At 41.4% G+C, this 18,753-nt stretch overlaps 1 pseudogene across 1 annotated transcript; it reads left to right on the top strand.

Moving 5' to 3' along the window:
• Positions 1-2,050: 2,050 nt before the first annotated feature.
• LOC308523966 (mitochondrial intermembrane space import and assembly protein 40-like) lies at positions 2,051-2,472 on the top strand (annotated as a pseudogene). Its single transcript has one exon. The product of its transcript is annotated as a mitochondrial intermembrane space import and assembly protein 40-like (transcript).
• The last annotated feature ends 16,281 nt before the right edge of the window (positions 2,473-18,753 follow it).

Genomic DNA, 18,753 nt, shown 5'->3' with positions numbered 1-18,753 from the left:
CAGAGATCTTGCTGACCATGGAGTCTCTAGGAAGGCTGGCCCAAAGAAGGGAGGGGAAGGCATTCCAAAGGCCATATTCTCTTTAGTTGGAGTGGAGGTAATATGTGGGGGAATGGATCCTGAGCTGGTAGAGGCATCTATTTATATAAAAGCCTAAGCGACCATCGCAACCGAACGGGTGCAGGCTGGGCTGATGGGACCAGCCCAGCCTGCACCGCCTGTGAATGAATTTCATGCACCAGGCCTCTAGTGTGGTATATAATTGTGCAAGGTGTTAAGGACCATAGAAGCACTACAGAGATGGAGCATATATTACTTCTCCATGGACTAGGCAGCACTTCTCAACCTTTTTGATATTATGGCACATAGAGAAAATGATGTTATTTGTTGAGCACACTGTAGTAAACTAGAATGGGATTAGGCTATATGGGCTTCATGGGAAAATTATTTTCTCTATATTATATAATTATAAGAATAATAAAATAGAATTATATATATATATATACTAGAGGCCCATTGCAGGAAGATTCCTGCAAGATTAGGGCTTCCTGCATCCAGAGTGAAGCAGAGAAGGGAGCGAAGCCTGCCGAGGCTCCACTCCCATGTCCGCTGCCTCGGCTCCCTCCCTTCTCTGCTGCTTCGCTCCCTTCTGCAGCATTTGACTTCCTTCTATGCTGTCTTCAGTCTTTGCTCCGTGCTTGCCTATGCAAATTAACTGCCATCTTTGTTGGGTTAATTTGCATACTCACTCTGATTGGCTGGTGGGCATAGCAGAGGGATGGCCAATTTGCATGTTTCTCTTTTTTTAGTCCAGATGTGCCCAGCTGGTGTAGCTCAGTTGGTTGGGCATCATCCCATGCATTGAAAGGTTGCTAGTTTGATTCCTGCTCAGGGCATATGCCTGGGTTTCAGGCTTGATCCCCAGTAGGGGCATGCAGGAGGCAGCCAATCAATGATTCTCTCAGATGTTTCCATCTCTCTCTGTCCCTTCCTCTCTCTCTAAAAAATCAATAAAGACATATTTTAAAAAAGAAATATGTTAAATATAAATTTAGAAAGAATATTCCTAAAAATCTAAAATTTTTTAGTTTGCTTCATTCAATATAGCTTTAAAAATGTTTTTATATGAGTTTATCTGAGCTGAACTGATGAAGCATGCCATGGAAAAAGATCTAAAATACTCCCTAGAATAACAGTTTTTCAGCTTCTCTTATGCATTTGAAACTAAGGAGGGGAAGTAAGGAAGATTACATGGAGGTAGGAGTAAGCAAAGTGAGAGTTGGATTGCAGGATAGCTACCAAGATATGTGCTCTATTGAGAGTAATATGGCTTATTTCAAATGTGTGTTAGCCACATTAACACGTTTTGAAAAATATTAATTATTTTGAACAAATATACGTTTTTGACTGCTGATTGTATATTTGAAATAACTACAGATAATTATCAATGTTCAATTATAATGATTAATTATGTCTTCAATTTCTTCATAGTCACCATTGGTGAGATATTTTAGTTCACAAATAGATAATACAAATTTTAAAACCTTTTCATTCCAATTCTTTTATTTTTTAAAAAAGATTTTTTATTGATTTTTAGATACAACCAGAGAGAAAAAGAAGCATCCATGTGAGAGAGAAACATTGGTAGTCTGCCTCCTGCATGTCCCCTAATGTGGGTCCAGCTGGCAACCTGGGCATGTGCCCGACCTGGAATTGAACCAGCAACTTGCCAATGCATAGGATGACATACAACCAATGAGCCACACAGGCCAGGGCATTCTCATTCTTTTACATTGTATTTTAAAAGTTTAGGGCTCTTTCTTTTCTTTGTTTACAAATGTAATGGATTTAAAATCCAATTGAATTTTTTCATCCAATATTTCAAAATAAGGAGTTTTTGAGGCGTGCAGCGGACAGGCCTGGAGGGGTCGGGTTTACGTGGGCCTAGGAGCCTCCTGCCCTACCAGAGAAGAGGTCATGGGGTGAAGCTGCAGCTCCTGCTGCCGCTGCTGCGGCTACCACCGCGAGGTCTGAGCGCTGGGCTGCAGCCATGGCCTACTGCCAGCAGGAAAGGAAGGATCGAATTATATTTGTGACCAAAGAAGTCCATGAAACTCCAAGCAATGCAGAGCTGGTTGCTGACGATCCCAATGATCCATACAAGTAGCATGGATTGATCCTGCCCAATGGAGACTTTAACTGGAACTGCCCGTGCCGTGGGGGAATGGCTAGTGGCACCTGTGGGGAACAATTCAAATCAGCCTTTTCCTGCTTCACTATAGCACGGAGGATCTCAAGGGATCAGACTGTGTAGACCAGTTCCAGGCCAGGCAGGAATGCATGCAGAAGTACCCAGACCTCTATCCCCAAGATGAGGAGGAGGAGGAGGAAGAGAAGAAGCCAGCAGAACCTTTCGAAAAGGCAGCTCCCGCTGAGGCCACTGCAACCAAAGAAGAGAAGGGGTCAAGCTAATGAAGGCCATGCTGCAGCACTGGCTCCAGGCCTTCCACTCAGAGCGATATGAACCTTTTGCAAATGCCTTTCGGTCACTCTCCAAGAAAGTCTTTCCCTCTATTGTTCTGTGCACTGTAATGTACAAAATAACTTATTTTGATGATCAGGGGATTTTGCCCCTTGACATATACATTGAAAAACATGGGGTTATATATCTGTGTATCTCACATAATTAACAGTGACTATGGCTGCTGCTTTCGAATTCTCCTCGGAGATTACCTGTAAGTTTGCCACTTTGAAATAACATGCTGAATACTCTCAGCAACTAGAAATCATTATCTAGGAGTGTCTCTTGTGAGTGAGCTGATTTATTCTGATTCATTATCTCCCTTTTAGTAGATTTTATACCCGTTTGGTAAATGAAATAGAAATAAAAACATTTTCCTTCATAAATGCTGGAATGGGGCCATTTCTAATACAAGAGGCCAGATAATCAGATACTTATTTCTCAAAAACCGTCTTGACCTTGAATATATGAGGTACTATGCTTCATTTCTGATACAATTTGATTTCCATTTTTATATTGAGGCCCAGGTTTTCTTTCTAGAGAGTGGAGCTTTGGACCCTCTGACTCACAGACGCTTTCTAAAAAGAAGAAGCTGGTTTTGCTGTTCTTGTTATTCCAGAAGCCCTGGTTGGGGCCTGTGTTCACACTGGCTGTTCAGATGCAATATTCTTGAGAGGTGGGAACCTCCATGTTACCAAAGTAGCGACCAAGAAGGAAACATGAATTAAAAGGAGAGCACAGTTTTATCTGAAAAACAAAAAAAACAAAAACAAAATAAGGAGTTTTTGTTGTATGTACATACAATGAAGGTTAAATTAATCACTTTGCACTACAAATTGACTAAAAAAAAAAAATCTGATGTCAGTGAAGACAGAATTTGGGTGCTGCTGCCTTGAGCACCACCAGGAACCTGTGCCAGGCCTCTTTGTCCCTCCCATTCACTGCAGGTAGGATCACACATGGGCTCCTTTTGTACCTGCACTTTGAACTCTTCCTGTTGCTCTATGGGGTCCTTTTCCTGAAGGGCAGTATTCAGTGCAGTTGGCTGAAGACTAAATCTAGGCTGTCAATCAAGCAAAGTGTGTAGTCGTTATCACCAAACAGAGATTGACAGAAGTTGCTCTTCCCATTTGCTGCTCATCCTGCAAAGCCATCTGAAGGATGCTACTGGTGGGAAATTGGTATAAAGACATGTTTAAAGATAAAGCCTGAAGGTCTACTGGTATCTGTACTGGTACCTGGTACCTTCAACTAAGTGGGGTCCTGTTTCCTAATCTCTTGAAAGTGTAGGAAATGACAGGTTATGGACAAAATTTTGTGGCAACTATCTCATGTGGGCAAGAGAAAGTTATTGTGTCCCCTTCCCCAACCAGGGCAGAGCCTGCTTCCCACCAATGGCAGGGAGGAGACACTGTGGAAATAATGCAGAGACCTAAGAATCTGTTGAGAGACCTGATAGAGAAAAGTGGGGAGGATCTTAGCAAAGAGTTCCAGGCTGTTCATGCCAAGCTCTTCACAGAGCTATGTCTTGACCAAAATTTCGTTATAGAAACTCACTGCAAAATTAAAGTGCCCAGTACAACTTTTCCAATAGTTCCCTTGTACTTCTGCCACACCACACATGATGTATTTATGGTGGAAACAAAGGAAATGGTTTTGAAAAAAGGAAAGCAGGAACAAGACTTACTGTTCTATGAAGACTCAGGGGGACCTGGAGGATGATGTGGCCTTTAGGGGTCCTCTCAGGCAACTCTCAAGTGGCAGCACCCCAGCTCTAGTTATGGGCCCTTACTTTCCAGGAGCAGGTGTTTTGAGTACTTTACCAGCTGTCACTCATACTTTGTTGGATCAGTCTGATGTTCTTGATAAATTTCTTCAGAGACTTCACTTGTCCACCATGGCTACTTCCTCAGGCTACATTGAAGTCACCAGCTAGTGATTTCATTTCAGGTCCACACACCTTTCAGTATTTGTAACTTTCTTCTCTGAAAATGAGAATCCTGGCTCTTGATCCTTAATATACTTATACTAGTGGCCTGATGCACAAAATTCATGCACATTAAAAGGGAATTAATTTGAGGAAATATTTTAATATTGCTATTTTCCCTTTCTCTGTATTAGAAGTGTGAGAGATGAAAGGAAATTAGTAAAATGTATATGAAAATAATATATAAATTTATTAATAAATAAACAGTAACAAAATGATATAACAACAATGGAGGCATGATGTAAAAACAACAAAAACATGGTATGAAAACAACAAAAACATGATATAAAAACAACAGTGATGCAAACAATGACTAATAAAGTGATTAAACTTATTCTAATATCTCCCTGTACACCACATTAAGAGTGAAAACACTTTCAGAGTGCTTGACTAATTTCCCTTGTGATGAAGTATTTAGAACTTTGACTTTAACGTCACATTCTCTTTGAACCCGAGAGAAAGCAACATGTAACTGACTATGTGCAAAAATGGGTTCAGGTAGGAATATGCCTACTCTGTCTAGAGTTTGTCTTTGTGATTTATCAATAGTCATCACAAATTCTGGCATCATGGGAAACTGTCGTCGAATCAATATAAGTGGGAGGCCAGTGCCAGATGGGGGCTTGGAATCAGAACAACCTCTTCCTCTGCAGATCCTGTTAATATTTCAGCTTCGATAACGTTAGGTCATAATCTTTTGATAATAAGTTTGGTACCATAACAAAGACCGCATTTACTATTAAGATTTTTCAATAGCATGATGATTGCACCCACTTCAATTTTAATTTATGACACAGCATTCCCAAAGGAGTAATACTATTAAGAAGTTCGATGGCAAAATTTTCCTTTTCAGCATCATCTGTTGAATCAATGGAATCATCACTCAAATGTGTGTGAAAATCTCCATTAAGTATATCCAAAATTTCTTCATTAAATTTTTGAATGTGCTCATTTTTTGGACAAAGAATTGCATGTTTAGATATATTTTTGATATTATCTGTAGATATACTATTTCCAAAGGTAGCTTCAATAATAGATACATTACAAATCATTTCACAGGGGATTTCAATAATATCCATTCCTCAATGAAAACTGCTATCAAGTTTGCCATCTCCAAGTCTTACTAACCATTCACTATAAGCAGAATCCTCTGATCTCACATTTGTTGTAAGAGACAACTTTCTGAAACATCCCCAAACATTACAGTATTTTAAATTCATTTGTACTATGGCAGATTGCATAGCATGCGGTACAATACTGAGACATTGTCGAAAATCCCCTCCAAGAAGGAGAACTTTCCCACCAAATACAACATTCAAATTCATAATTTCTCTTACTAATCTGTCTATGGCGTTTATAGCATGACTGGATGCCATGGTGCATTCATCAATAATGAGAAGTTGGGTGTTTTTTTAATAGTTTTAGCAACTTTACTGTTTATATCGAGAAATTGAAGTTTCATTTAATGGAATTGGTAATTTATATTGGGATTGAAAGGTTCTTCTACCGAGAAATAAATTTGCAGCAATTCCTGTAGTCACTGTGGGTAAAACAGCACCACCATGACCTCTAATATAATGTATTAAAACGTTATAAAAATATGCCTCCATGCTCAGAGGGCAGGTTTCTCCCTCAAACCTCGCCCTTGCTGGAAACAACTTGGGGAGGGCGCCTCAGGCTGGTGGGACTGATGGAAGTCAGGGGGTGGCATGGAGGTGGTTCCTGCACTCCTGATCACTTGCACACTGTGTTTTATACCACAGCATGTGGCAGTGGCTGTGAAGGTCGCCACGGCAAACCAGCTCTGACTGCAGGACTGACTTCCAGTTGGTCGAGCCTCAGTCGTGACGGGTCATTACACCCAGGGTTTTTATATAAACAGATTTTTGATCAACCCCTGTGTGTGAGGCCAAGTTCTCACCTCTGCTTCTACCCTTTCTCCTACATGGATGCCCCCCTCAACCCTCTCCAGCACTATGCTGGGCACTCCCTCCCCATGGACCCCTCCTTACCTTGTGTGGGCTCTGGCATGTCCACCCCATTCCTCACTGTGCTCTGGCTCTGACACTCATTGGAGAGCTTCCTCCCCCCATGGACTTTCTCCTCCCCCATGTCATGTTGCCTCCATGGGCTGGTAACCCTTCACCCCTCAGAGGACTTTGATCTCTTGTGGGCCACCTTGGTTCCCCTTCTACCGGCACATCTTGTCCTCACTGCACTGCCAGAACAAATGTTGACTTTACTCTGCCTTATCCAAACAGTTAAAGATTGGGTTGGTCAAGAAGGGAAGGGAAAGAAAGCTAAAGAAAAAGAGGGAAGGAGGAGAAGAGGGGAAGGCTATACCTTGCTTTTTAAAATTTTTTACTGTTTAAGGAATTACAAATAGTAGTACATATGTCTCCTTTTTTTTCCCCATTGACCTTCCCCCGGCCTCCCCTATGCCCCTGGCACTTGCCCTCACCCCCCACCCCCGCCCCACAGTGTCTTCCCTCTGTTGGTTGTGCTTACATGCATGCATACAAGTCCTTCAGTTGATCTCTCACACCCCCCCCACCCCCCGAACCCTCCCCTTGCTTTTTAAAGTGAAAGAAACACAACTTTGAGAGTTGGAATAGAAAATAAGCCTCACCAACCATTTTTGAAGAGCCCATATGGGATTTAAGGGTACACACATTCACCGGGTTCACACCACTCCTATTTGAGTATCTTGCAGTCTTTTTACACCCTCAGGTGTATGTATACTATATCTTAAAAACCACTGATCTAGGCATCACAGACTAATAATAGCGTGCAAACACCTAGGAAGCGATTTCCCACCTCAGAATCCTGGCAAACAGGCCCCCAAGCCTTTTAGTTACCACAATTATTTGACCATAGACCCTAACCTCTACAGTTCTACCCCGCTTCCCTTCGTCTGTCCTCTTTCATCCCACTTTCCGGTGAAGAAGCACAGCTCTCTCCATCCACACCTCCTCTGCAGGAGAACCTTTCACAGAACACTAACTCGGTTCTTTTTTCAAACTGCCTCCTCCTCCAACTTGGAGACTGACCCCCTCCATAGGCAGGGGCTCCAGACTTACCTCTGCCTCTGCTGTGGGCTGGGTCTCCAATCATCTGTGGTAGGTTTGGTTAGAGATGTTTCTCTCAGGAGCTCGGGGCTGGGAGCTGGAGGTGGTCTGGGTTAGAGGAAGGATGTCCAGAGGTATTGAAAGGGGAGGGACTTCATGAAAATGAGGTACATTCTTTGATGGCCTTTGGACTTGGACTGGGACTGTGTGTTTGGCATAGAGGGGAATAAAGCGCTACATTTCACAAACCAATGTTACGAGGGCTTTCTGTCTCTCTTCTTTAGAGTACAAAACTGATCACCAGTTATGTATCTTGGTAAATTTCATGAACATAAAGAGCATAGAACTAAGAAGATTTTTGGCTTATAAATTAATTGTTAACATAATCAAGTTTAAACAAAGAGCATATAACTAGGAAGATTGATTACCCATAAATTAATGACTAAAATCATCAACTAAATTTGAAACACTGGCACTCACACCAGTTTCCTTGATCATGTTCCACATCTACTTTCACACGTTTTCTTTCTTCTCAAACCCCATACCTCACGGCTAGTCTTCTCAGCTGCCTCATTTTCATTGACCCAAAGAAGCAATCAAATCTTTATATCTATACTTACTCACTGCAAACAAAGCCCAATTTCATCTGTATAATTTCTCCTTTTCTGTGTTAATGGGGAAAATAGGTTTCTATCTCCATGTTCTAGGCCTCCCAATCAATTTTTGAACAAATAAATTGTGTATTAAATCCAGTTCTCCTTGAGCTCTCCAGAGATGTTTCTATTTCCTATATTTTATGCTGACTGATACACTAAAGCCCCAGTTTACTCATCTGATAAATGGGTTTAATGATAATACCTACAACATCTAGGAAAGATAGGTCCTTGCTTGGGTCCCACATTTTGGAGGTCTCACATATCATAACTACTTACAAAGTGCATTTATTAACAAAAATGAAGACAGCACTGCCACTTGGTAATCTGTTCTCAGTACAAAGTGTCCCCTCAATCCACTCTCATAATTAACACTATTCAGGCTCAGGGAAACATACCTGCATAGTTTTGTCGTATATCCTTAGAACTAAACTATATCTGAATGCAGTAAAAGTTTGTGGTTTATAATAAGGTGGAGTTTTATTGTGTGTGTTTTTTTGTGACAATTTCAAATACAGTTTGATTTAATACATTGTGTTTTATCCTTACACTGCGGTGCCTAGAAAGTGCAAGGTTATTTCCTGCCCCTGTACACATGTTCTATATGCAAGTAAGGGATTGCCAGTTACTTACTATGGTAGCTCATCCTTAAAACTGCCATGGAATTTGGTGCAAATTTGGGTCTTTCAATGTTTTGTATGGAACAAAAACTAAGAGGTGGATCAGTCTGCCGTGACCCACCTCTTCATTGGTGGGTCCAGGAGAAGGAACCACCAGGTGGAGGAGCTCTGTCACTAGGGAAGCCCAGGCATTCCTCCTGGCTTACCTCCTGCTCTGGGGCAGCTTGGGAATCACAGGGCTGTGGACTTTCTCCAGCTCTTTCTGCTGGTGTTCAAATTCTTCCTTCTCTGCAGTCTGATTCTTATGAAACCAGTTGATGATTTCATTACATTTGTTAAGAATCATCTGTTTATCCTCATCATTGAGCTTAACTTGAAGTTTCTTATCTTCAGCATTTGCTTTTATGTTGATTGCCAACAATTTAAGTGAATTTTTGGAAGATGCCTTGTGCCACTGCTTCTCCTCTTTAGCTTTCTACTTCTCAGCTTCTTGGACCATGTGTTCTCTGTCTTCGTTGCTGAAATGGTTCTTGTGGTTAGTGATGATAATCTTATTGTTTTTTCCTGTGCTTTTATCCCCAGCAAAGACTTTGAAGGTGCCATTGGTGTTAATATCAAAAGTGACTTCAATCTGAGGAACATCAGAGTACAGGTGATAGGTTTATGAGTTCAAACTTTTCAAGTGTATTATTATTCTTGGTTATGGTGCACTCGTCATCATAAACCTGGATGAGCACACCTGACTGTTGGTCAGAGTAAATAGTGAAGGTCTGTGTCTGCTTCAGAGGCAATTTATGAGACTGGTAGTTCTTGTTTAGGAAGGCTATTAATTATTGATTCAATGTCTTCTTTTTTTTTAATTGTTGATAGTATTACAGATGTCAACTATTTTACCTCCCTTTGTTCTCCTCCACCCAGCCACCGCCCCACCTTAGCTTTCAGCACATTATTGTCTATGTCCATGGGCTATGCATACATACATGTATATTTTTGTGTCATCTCGTCCAGTCCCTCTCACCTTTACCCCTCTGAGATCAGTCAGTCTGTTACATGTATCCATGCCTCTAGTCCTATTTTGTTTTTCCTTTTTTTTGGTTCATTAGATTCCATAGGTTAGTGAGATCATGTGGTACTTACCTTTCTCTGACTGGCATATTTCACTTAGAATAATAATGACCAGGTCTCTCCATGCTGTCAAAAACCTTAAGAGTTCCTTTGTTTTTATAGCCATGTAGTGTTCCATTGTGTAAATGTCCCACAGCTTTTTTATCCACTCATCTACTTGGGCTGTTTCCAGATCTTGTCTACTGCAAATAAGACTACTATGAACACAGGGGTACATATATTCTTTCTGATTGGTGTTTGAGATTCTTAGGATATATATCCAGAAGTGGAATCATTGGGTCAAAAGGCAGTTCCATTTTTAATTTTTTTGAGAAAACTCCACACTGTTTTTCACAGTGGCTGTACCAGTCTACATTCCCACCAACAGTTCCCTTTTCTTCACCTCATGGCCTACATTTGTTGTTTGTTGATTTATTAATAGTAGCCATTTGACAGGTGTGAGGTAATACCTTGCCGGGGTCCAACCCCAGTGGGTCCAGGGGTCCCCAAAGGTGTGGACGGAGTCGGCGAAGAAGGAATGACAAGGAGGCAGCGTTCAGTTGATCAGCAGCCTAGCCAGGATCTCTAGCCAGGTTCTGGTCAGGATCTCCAGAGAGGTTCTGCTTTGGATCTCCAGCCAGGTTCTGTGTCCATGGTCTCTTGCTAGGTTCTCCAGCCAGGTTCTCCAGGTTCTCCAGCCAGGTTCAGTCACCAGGTTCTAGTCAGGTTCTCTTGCCAATTTCTGTAGTCAGGTTCAGTCCAGGATCTTTTGCCGTGTTCTCTCGCTAGGTTCTGTCTCTAGGTTCTGATGCCAGTTTCTGTCCAGGATCTTTTGCCATGTTCTCTCCAGCGAAGTTCATCTGTCTCTAGAGAACGTTCTGTGTAGGTTCTGTGCCTAGGTTCTGTCTCTCTCTCTCTGTCTTCTTCTGTCTTGTTACATCTGTATTTATACCAGTTGATTCAATCCTATCAATCTCTATTACAAAGGTTAGGGCATTTCTTATCTCCATTCCAGGGAGTAAAGATTATGTAGCTTAAGCATGATTGTTCATAGTTAAAGTGATTAATTACCCGCCTGGCACTTAGTTAAGAGGTTTTATTCCCTCCCTAACTTCAGGGGAAAATCCCTACCTGGGGAAACAACCTTTCTCAGAGACCTTGGTTAAAACACATAGTGCCAAGAAGGTGAGCAAACATATTAAGAACAGTATGCCATATATGCCAGGTCCCTTGAAACAGCAAGCATGGACCGGCTCCCGGCAATACCTCATTATAGTTTTAATTGGATGAAGCTCAAGGTCTGACACTGGCAGTGGGCGGTTGAAGTGAAGTGGGACTATGCACTCTGCCTATTCCTGGAACACTTGTTGCCTTTCCCTTTACCATTCCTATTGGACAACTTCTACCCACTCTTCTGTCATCAGGTGCAGTATTACCTCAAAAAAGCCTTTGTTGAGAAAAGTGCCTGAAACATGGAAATGAGGCAAAAACAAATTCCATGTCTTTTTAATATCATGCTATTACATTATCTGAAAATAATCTGACTTAGGTAAATAAAACGTTATTATGCTTTTATTGACCTGTAGAAAATTAACTTAAAAGTCTTATTTTTAGAGTTGTAATTTTTTACTGTTTTGAGCTAATTTTATTATCTGCTCTTTTTCTCACTTATGAGTTAATTAAAATGATGGCACCTGATTTCTCTGTACTTTTATTAGAATTATGTTTTTTAAAATTTGAAAATTGCACTTTGATCTCTCCTCTTTGCCTTTCCATATCTATCTCTCCTTTGAGGTTTTAAGACATCCTCTGCTTGCTCCATGCATTGTATTATAACTGAGTTTAATTTACTCAAAGACTATGCATTGGATTCCTCTTTGGTGCCACATATAATAATAGGTGTTAGTGATATCATGGTGAACAAAGCAGACATGGTCTAGCTCTCACAGGTTTTTATCTTTTGTGTTTCCCTTTCTTCCTACTAGAGTGTACATTCCATAAGTATAGACTATGTCTTAGCCATTGTATCATTCTCAGTGTTAAGCATTGTGTAAACCCACAAAAGTTGCTCAATAAATATTTGTTGGGTAAATGTGTGCATGAATGTATAATGGTGGAAATCTGGCATTCCTAGAAATGAGATGCTAGTGTGTCAGGTGAACTGTTTCCTTGGACTGGAAGTTATCTAAGGTGATACAGATATTGTAGGGGAGAGGCAGACTGTTTCTCAATCATAAGTAAATGAAGAGGTATGACTGGCTTGTGACAAAATCTTAAAAAACAAGAAATATTTACTTGATTAGAAAAGGAAACAGTGATACTTATCTTTCTCTGACTGGCTTATTTCACTCAGCATGACAAATCTAATGAACCAAATAAACTGGTGACCAAAAATAGACCCAGAGTTCCAAGACTGGTTTGGCTCAGTGGATGGAGCATCAGCCTGTGGACTGGAGGGTCCCAGGTTCGATTCCGGTCAAGGGCATGTACCTTGGTTGCGGGCACATCCCCAGTGGGAGGTGTGCAGGAGACAGCTGGTCGATGTTTCTCTCTCATCGATGTTTCTGACTCTCTATCTCTCTCCCTTCCTCTCTGTAAAAAATCAATAAAAATATATTTTAAAAAAATAGACCCAGAGTCATAGAAGCATCAACAGAAGTTGAACCTCAGAGGGAAGGCAGGAGAGGGTGGTTAGGAAGAGAACAACCAATGAACTTGTGTGCATATATGCATAGCCTATGGATACAGACTATGAGGTGGTGAGGGTCTGGCGGGGGGTGGGGTGTAGGATGGAAGTGGGCTAGAAGAGGTTAATGGGGGAAAAGGAGAACCTATGTAATATTTTCAACAATAAACATTTCATTAAAGAAAAAAAAGGAAAGGAAACAGGACTGGAATTGGTCCTGGGAATTGAATGCAATACCAGGAAGGAAGGATTCTTAGGGGAAGTTTAGGTTTTAATTAAGGCAAAAAGGTAGATGGAATTTGAGGGAAGAGATAGAAGATAACTTGGGAGTTATTTTCAATAAAATCAATTTCCAAAGGGCCCAGAGTAATAGGTTGGGTTGTGGATATTGGGAACAGTGGGATATTGATTCAAATTAGAGGATGAATGTGGGTGAGTAGCCTGCATCAAAACTTAAAAGTTGATCATATAAAAATTTTCTCTTTTAAGCCTGTTTGATGCACTATCCTTTCTTTCCCCATGCCTGGTCTCATGGTCACTCTCCCCATTTGATGATGCACCAGGCCCTGTCTTCTGACACCCTCCAAGCCCGGGTAGGTCATTATCCTTGTGACTTCACTGTCCACATGGACAATCCATTCAAACCCCTTACCTTCCTTGTTATTGAACTCTTTAACAACAAATGTTTATTGAATGCTTTTTTTGTTCCCTGTACTATATTAGGTACTGTGTTTAGAGTGATTTTAAAAAATCATGCCTCCCATCTTCAGTAAACTTACTGTAAACTGAGTGACATTAACAATAAATATGAATGCAATAAATAGGAATTATATGTACAATTGCATCATTTTAGTATCAATATTATAAAAAGATCAAAGTACACAAAAGAGAGTAATGCTGGAATTTAATTCAGGCAGATGCACGTTAAAAGAGATGCTCTATGGAAGTAATAGTTAATCCAAGACTAGAGATAAGTAGTATTTTCCAGATGAAGAATAGAGAGAATAATTGAAAAACTACCACATAGAAATGGGGTACAATGTTCTTGGGAAACACAATGACTTCTGCAGCCATATTCATATTGGAAATTTAAAAATTTAAATGTAAGTCACATATTGGGTAATTCTAGAAATGGCCATGACAGTGAGTGGAGAAAAGTGGAGTCAAAGTGAATATCTATATAATTTGCTCTCTCTCTAGCTCCTTAATTATTTCCCGGTTAAATTCTCTCTTTCTGGCTTTAGTTCTGGGGTAGGAGACTAAGAAGTTGAGTTTGGTGAGTGTTTGGTACTTAGCTACACCTGGTTTGGATGGACAAATTATCTTAGACACGTCTTATTCCCTTTCTACATGTTACTTTCCTCTGACTTTCTCTTTGAAATGTATTAGGATATGGTACCGGGAGATAAACATTACTTTCATTGCACTTTTATTTTCACCTCCTTCTAAGAATAAGGTTCCCAGATGAAAAGCACTTACTTCAGCGGAGGCTTTGATAGGTCTGGACAGGCAGATTTGGAGGTAGGAGTTAAAGTTGAGTTTTCCTTTATAATAGAAGTAAATAATTCAGTGTGTGTGTGTGTGTGTGTGTGTGTGTGTGTGTGTGTGTTTGTGTGTGTGTTGAAGACACAGTTTAGGGAGGAAGGAATGAAACAATGAAGAGTGAGTATGGATGGAGGAAAAGGTTGCTGGAGCTAGGGCACAGCAGGATTTTGGTGTGACCCCACTATGTCATTCTCTCAAAATATAAATAAATTCTACTAAGAAAAAGCCAGAATAGAGTATTCCAGTCAGAGGAGGTAGCAAATGTGATGGTCTGATATAAGAAAACGCCTAATGCCTGATCAAAGCCAGTGTGCCCAGAGCTCAGTAAGGGAAAGAGGAAGATAAACTGTGATGAAGTTTGAGAACTAGAGAGAGGGCAAATGACGTAGGTCTTCAGGTTGACTCTACTTTTCTCCAGTGGCAAGATATATCAAAGTTATTACTGCATATTAACAGGAAGTTGGTCTCATTTAGGCTCATATTTTTGCAACAGATCATCTAGGCAGAGGGAGAATGACAGCATAAAAATCTGAGGAGAAACATTGTAAATAAGATGCAGGAGAGACTGGCCCTTTGGAGGGCAAGTAGAGAGAAAGTCTGAAAGTAGTTTTTGGTGAAGAATGCTAATGTTTGGATCCCCTCAAAATCCATATGTTGAAATCGCAATGCCCAATGTTAATCCCTGCGCCCACGAATGGGATTAGTGTCCTTATAAAAGAGATCACCTCCTATCCCCCTCAAGCTCCCTATTCCTTGTACCATGTTAGGGCACAATGAAAGGTTGGCTGTCGCAACCTGGAAAAGGTTGACTAAGACCCTGACTATGCTGACTCCCTGATCTTGAACTTACACCCTTCAGAACTGAGAGAAATAATTTTTTTATTGTTTATAAGACATATAGGCTTTGTTATACCAGCTTGAAGGGACTGAAGGTCCTATTACATGAAGAAGTTAAGTAGGTGTAGACTAAAAATTTTGGTCAGAAATGGATGGGAGAATTTAGAAAAAGAGGAGGGAAGTTGATTCTGGCAGTGAGACTGGTGTGAGTGTGAGGAAGAGAGCAGGACCAAGCTTATGTGCTCCACCATGGAGTGTGAGCATCAAGCCCATTTTGTAGGCAGAGTGAAGGGAGAGAGAAAACTTACTTTATATGGAGAATTATTCTTTTTTTTCCTCTCATTTAGTACTGGGTTCCAGACAGAACATGTCAGATTCTTCTGAGAAGTTTCTCTGAGTAACAGTGATGTTGTTACATGGAACAAGTCACTTTTGTCCTGGGTGTGAATCTCAGGCTCAGCTGGAATTTCTCCTCGCTCAGAGTCCATCCACTAAACCTTTGACTGAGGGAACCAGCCCTCTGTCTTGCACACCACTTGCATTTGTCTAGAATCAGTGACTTCCATATGGATCTGAGGATGTGATCCAAGAAATGGGAGGAAGAAGAGAGAGAATTCAGGTCTTAAGCTAATTTCCCAGCACTCATATCCCTCCCCTGCTTCTGAAGAGTTGTTGCTGTTGGGTAGCCCTCAGTGTGCAGAAGAGGAAACTGAGGCTTTGAAGAAATCTTGGCAACAAAGAATTGGACCTAAACTCCTGGGCTAGAAAGGGTTCTAACACAAATCACCCCTGCCTATATCTTTACTTCCACTATGAGTCTCTTTTATATATTTTATTTAGCCCTAAACAAGAATATATGGATGTTGGGGTAAGTAGACGTAATGGCTATCTCCTTTTCTCCTATGATTTCTTTATATTTCGCTGGAAAATTGGATCAGAGGAAGGAGTCCATCCCAGAATAAAGTCACCTCTGTGAGGTGTCAAGGGGATAAATGTGACCATTACCTGCCACTTTCAGCTCAATCACTGTATCACTGTAGAAGGAGCCATGTTGGAACACAGAGCAATACTGCCAACTGTCAGAGGGTAAGACATTAAAGATTCTCAGGACTACAATCCCCTCATGCGTACTTTCTTTCCCAAGCTTTGTCTTCCTCAAATAAGTCCTCCATGGCTTTTTCAGGCTTGCACCTGCCATTCTCATTCAGTTGCACCACCTGAGAGGGTGGGGATCAGGTCCAGCTTCTTTTTTTTTAACGTTTTTTTTTTTAAAATTAAATCTTCATTGTTCAGATTATTAAAGTTGTTCCTCTTTTCCCCCCTATAGCTCCGCTCCACCCAGTTCACACACCACCCCTTGCCCTTACACGCACCCCCCGCCCCACACTATCCTCATCCATAGGTGGACGATTTTTGTCCAGTCTCTTCCCACACCCCCCACACCTGTTTCCCCCCCGAGAATAGTCAGTCCACTTCCTTTCTATGCCCCTGATTCTATTATATTCACCAGTTTATTCTGTTCATCACATTACTTACTCACTTGATTTTTAGATTCACTTGTTGATAGATGTGTATTTGTTGTTCATAATTTGTATCTTTACCTTTTTCTTCTTCTTCCTCTTCTTAAAGGATACCTTTCAGCATTTCATATAATACTGGTTTGGTAGTGATGAACTCCTTTAGCTTTTTCTTATCTGTGAAGTTCTTTATCTGACCTTCAATTCTGAATGATAGCTTTGCTGGGTAAAGTAATCTTGGTTGTATGTTCTTGGTATTCATCACATTGAATATTTCTTGCCACTCCCTTCTGGCCTGCAGAGTTTCTGTTGAGAAATCAGCTGATAGTCGTATGGGTACTCTGTTGTAGGTAATTGACTGTCTTTCTCTTGCTGCTTTTAAGATTCTCTGTTTGTCTTTTGCTCTTGGCATTTTATTTATGATGTGTGTTGGTGTGGTCCTCTTTGGATTCCTTTTGTTTGCGGTTCTCTGCGCTTCCTGGACTTGTAAGTCTATTTCTTTCACCAGGTAGGGGAAGTTTTCTGTCATTATTTCTTCAAATAGGCTGTCAATATCTTGCTCTCTCTCTTGTTCTGGCACCCCCATAATTCGGATGTTGGTACTCTTGAAGTTGTCCCAGAGACTCCTTACACTATCTTCATATTTGGGATTCTTTTTTCTTTTTGTTTTTCCAGTTGGGTGTTTTTAGTTTCTTCATATTTCAAATTTTTGACTTGATTCTTGCGATCCTCTGGTCTGCTGTTGGAAGTCTGTATAATATTCTTTATTTCAGTCAGTGTATGTTTAATTTCTAGTTGGTCCTTTTTCATAACCTCGAGGGTCTCACTAGATTTATTGAGGGTCTCACTACAGTTATCAGCGGTTTCTAGAAAATTCTTGAAAAACCTTATAAGTGTGGTTTTGAACTCTATACCCAGTAGTTTGCTTTCCTCCATTCCTGTCATTTGTGACCTGTTTCTTTGTCTCTGCATTTTTTATGCTTCCCTGTGTTGATAGAGTGGCTTTCTGTGCTAGGTGTCCTGTAGGGCCCAGTGGCTCAGCCTCCCCAGTTACCTGAGGTGGACACTCTTGGTGCACCCCTTTGTGGACTTTGTGCACAGTCTTGTTGTAGTTAAGCCTTGATGATTGTAGGTATCACTAGGAGGAATTGACCTCCAGGTCAATTGTCTGTGAGAATCAGCTGTGTCTTCAGTGGGAGAACTTCCGTGCTGGAGACACCCTTCTGGGGCAAGACTTGCTTCAGTGGGGCTTTGGTGCTCACTGTGTCTTCTCCCTGAGTGTATCCCTTATGGATCTGAGGAGTTGTAATTGGATGGTCCCACTCTGACCACTGGGTACACTGGCTCTTGGATCTCTAAGGAGGTGTTAATTTAGCCTCTGCCTGAGGCTACCCAGCAGGAACTATGGAGAGATCTGCAGATTCCTCTTCTTTGTTTGGGGTTTAGAGGTGCCCAGATGAGGCCCAGTGTGAAGCAATGCAAGCTGCTGTGGGGCCTTGGGCCTTCTTTTGGAAGTTCTGGGTCTCTCTGACCCAGCTGCAGTTTGTTAGGTAATTTTAAGATTGCAAAGGGCCAGGCCTTTCATATGCAAAAGCCTCTGCGCACAGCTTTGGTGGGGCAGGGTCTCAGGGGATCAACAGGGCAGAGCAAGCAGCTATGGTTGCTCCTCAGTCCTACCCTAAGAGGCCCTGAGTCTCAGTGTCCTTTTAATCGCTGCAAGCACCTCTGAGAGAAAGCTGCCCTCAAGTTCTGCCTGATGCCAGACAGTCCAGTTTCTCCCCGTATGAGTTTGGGTCCCCAGAGACTCGCCCGGAACTGGAGTTCAGAGCAGTCAGGAGCTTGAGACTCCCTCCCGATTGGAAAAGACAACCATGTTCTCAGTTGCCAGCCCTGTCCATGTGCGCCTTCATACCTCTGCACTTTACTTCCACCCCTCCTCTGAGTCTCAGTGTGCTTTTTTCTTTCCTTCTAGTTGTAGAATTTCCACTCAGCTAGCCTTCCTGTGGTTCTGGATGGTTTGTCTTTTAGTTGTATTTTTGAAGTCATTGTGTGAGGCAGCAATTTCAGGTGTTTACCTATGCTACAATCTTGTTTCTCCCAGGTCCAGCTTCCCCTCCTCCTCCTCCTCCTCCTCCTCCTCCTCCTCCTCCTCCTCCTCCTCCTCCTCTTCCTCCTCCTCCAAGAATACCCTTCAACATTCATGTAATACTGGTTT

This window comes from Myotis nattereri (assembly GCF_964212035.1).
Source record: "Myotis nattereri genome assembly, chromosome: 9".
NCBI classification, from domain to species: domain Eukaryota; kingdom Metazoa; phylum Chordata; class Mammalia; order Chiroptera; family Vespertilionidae; genus Myotis; species Myotis nattereri.
This window is presented reverse-complemented; position numbering and strand designations above follow the sequence as displayed.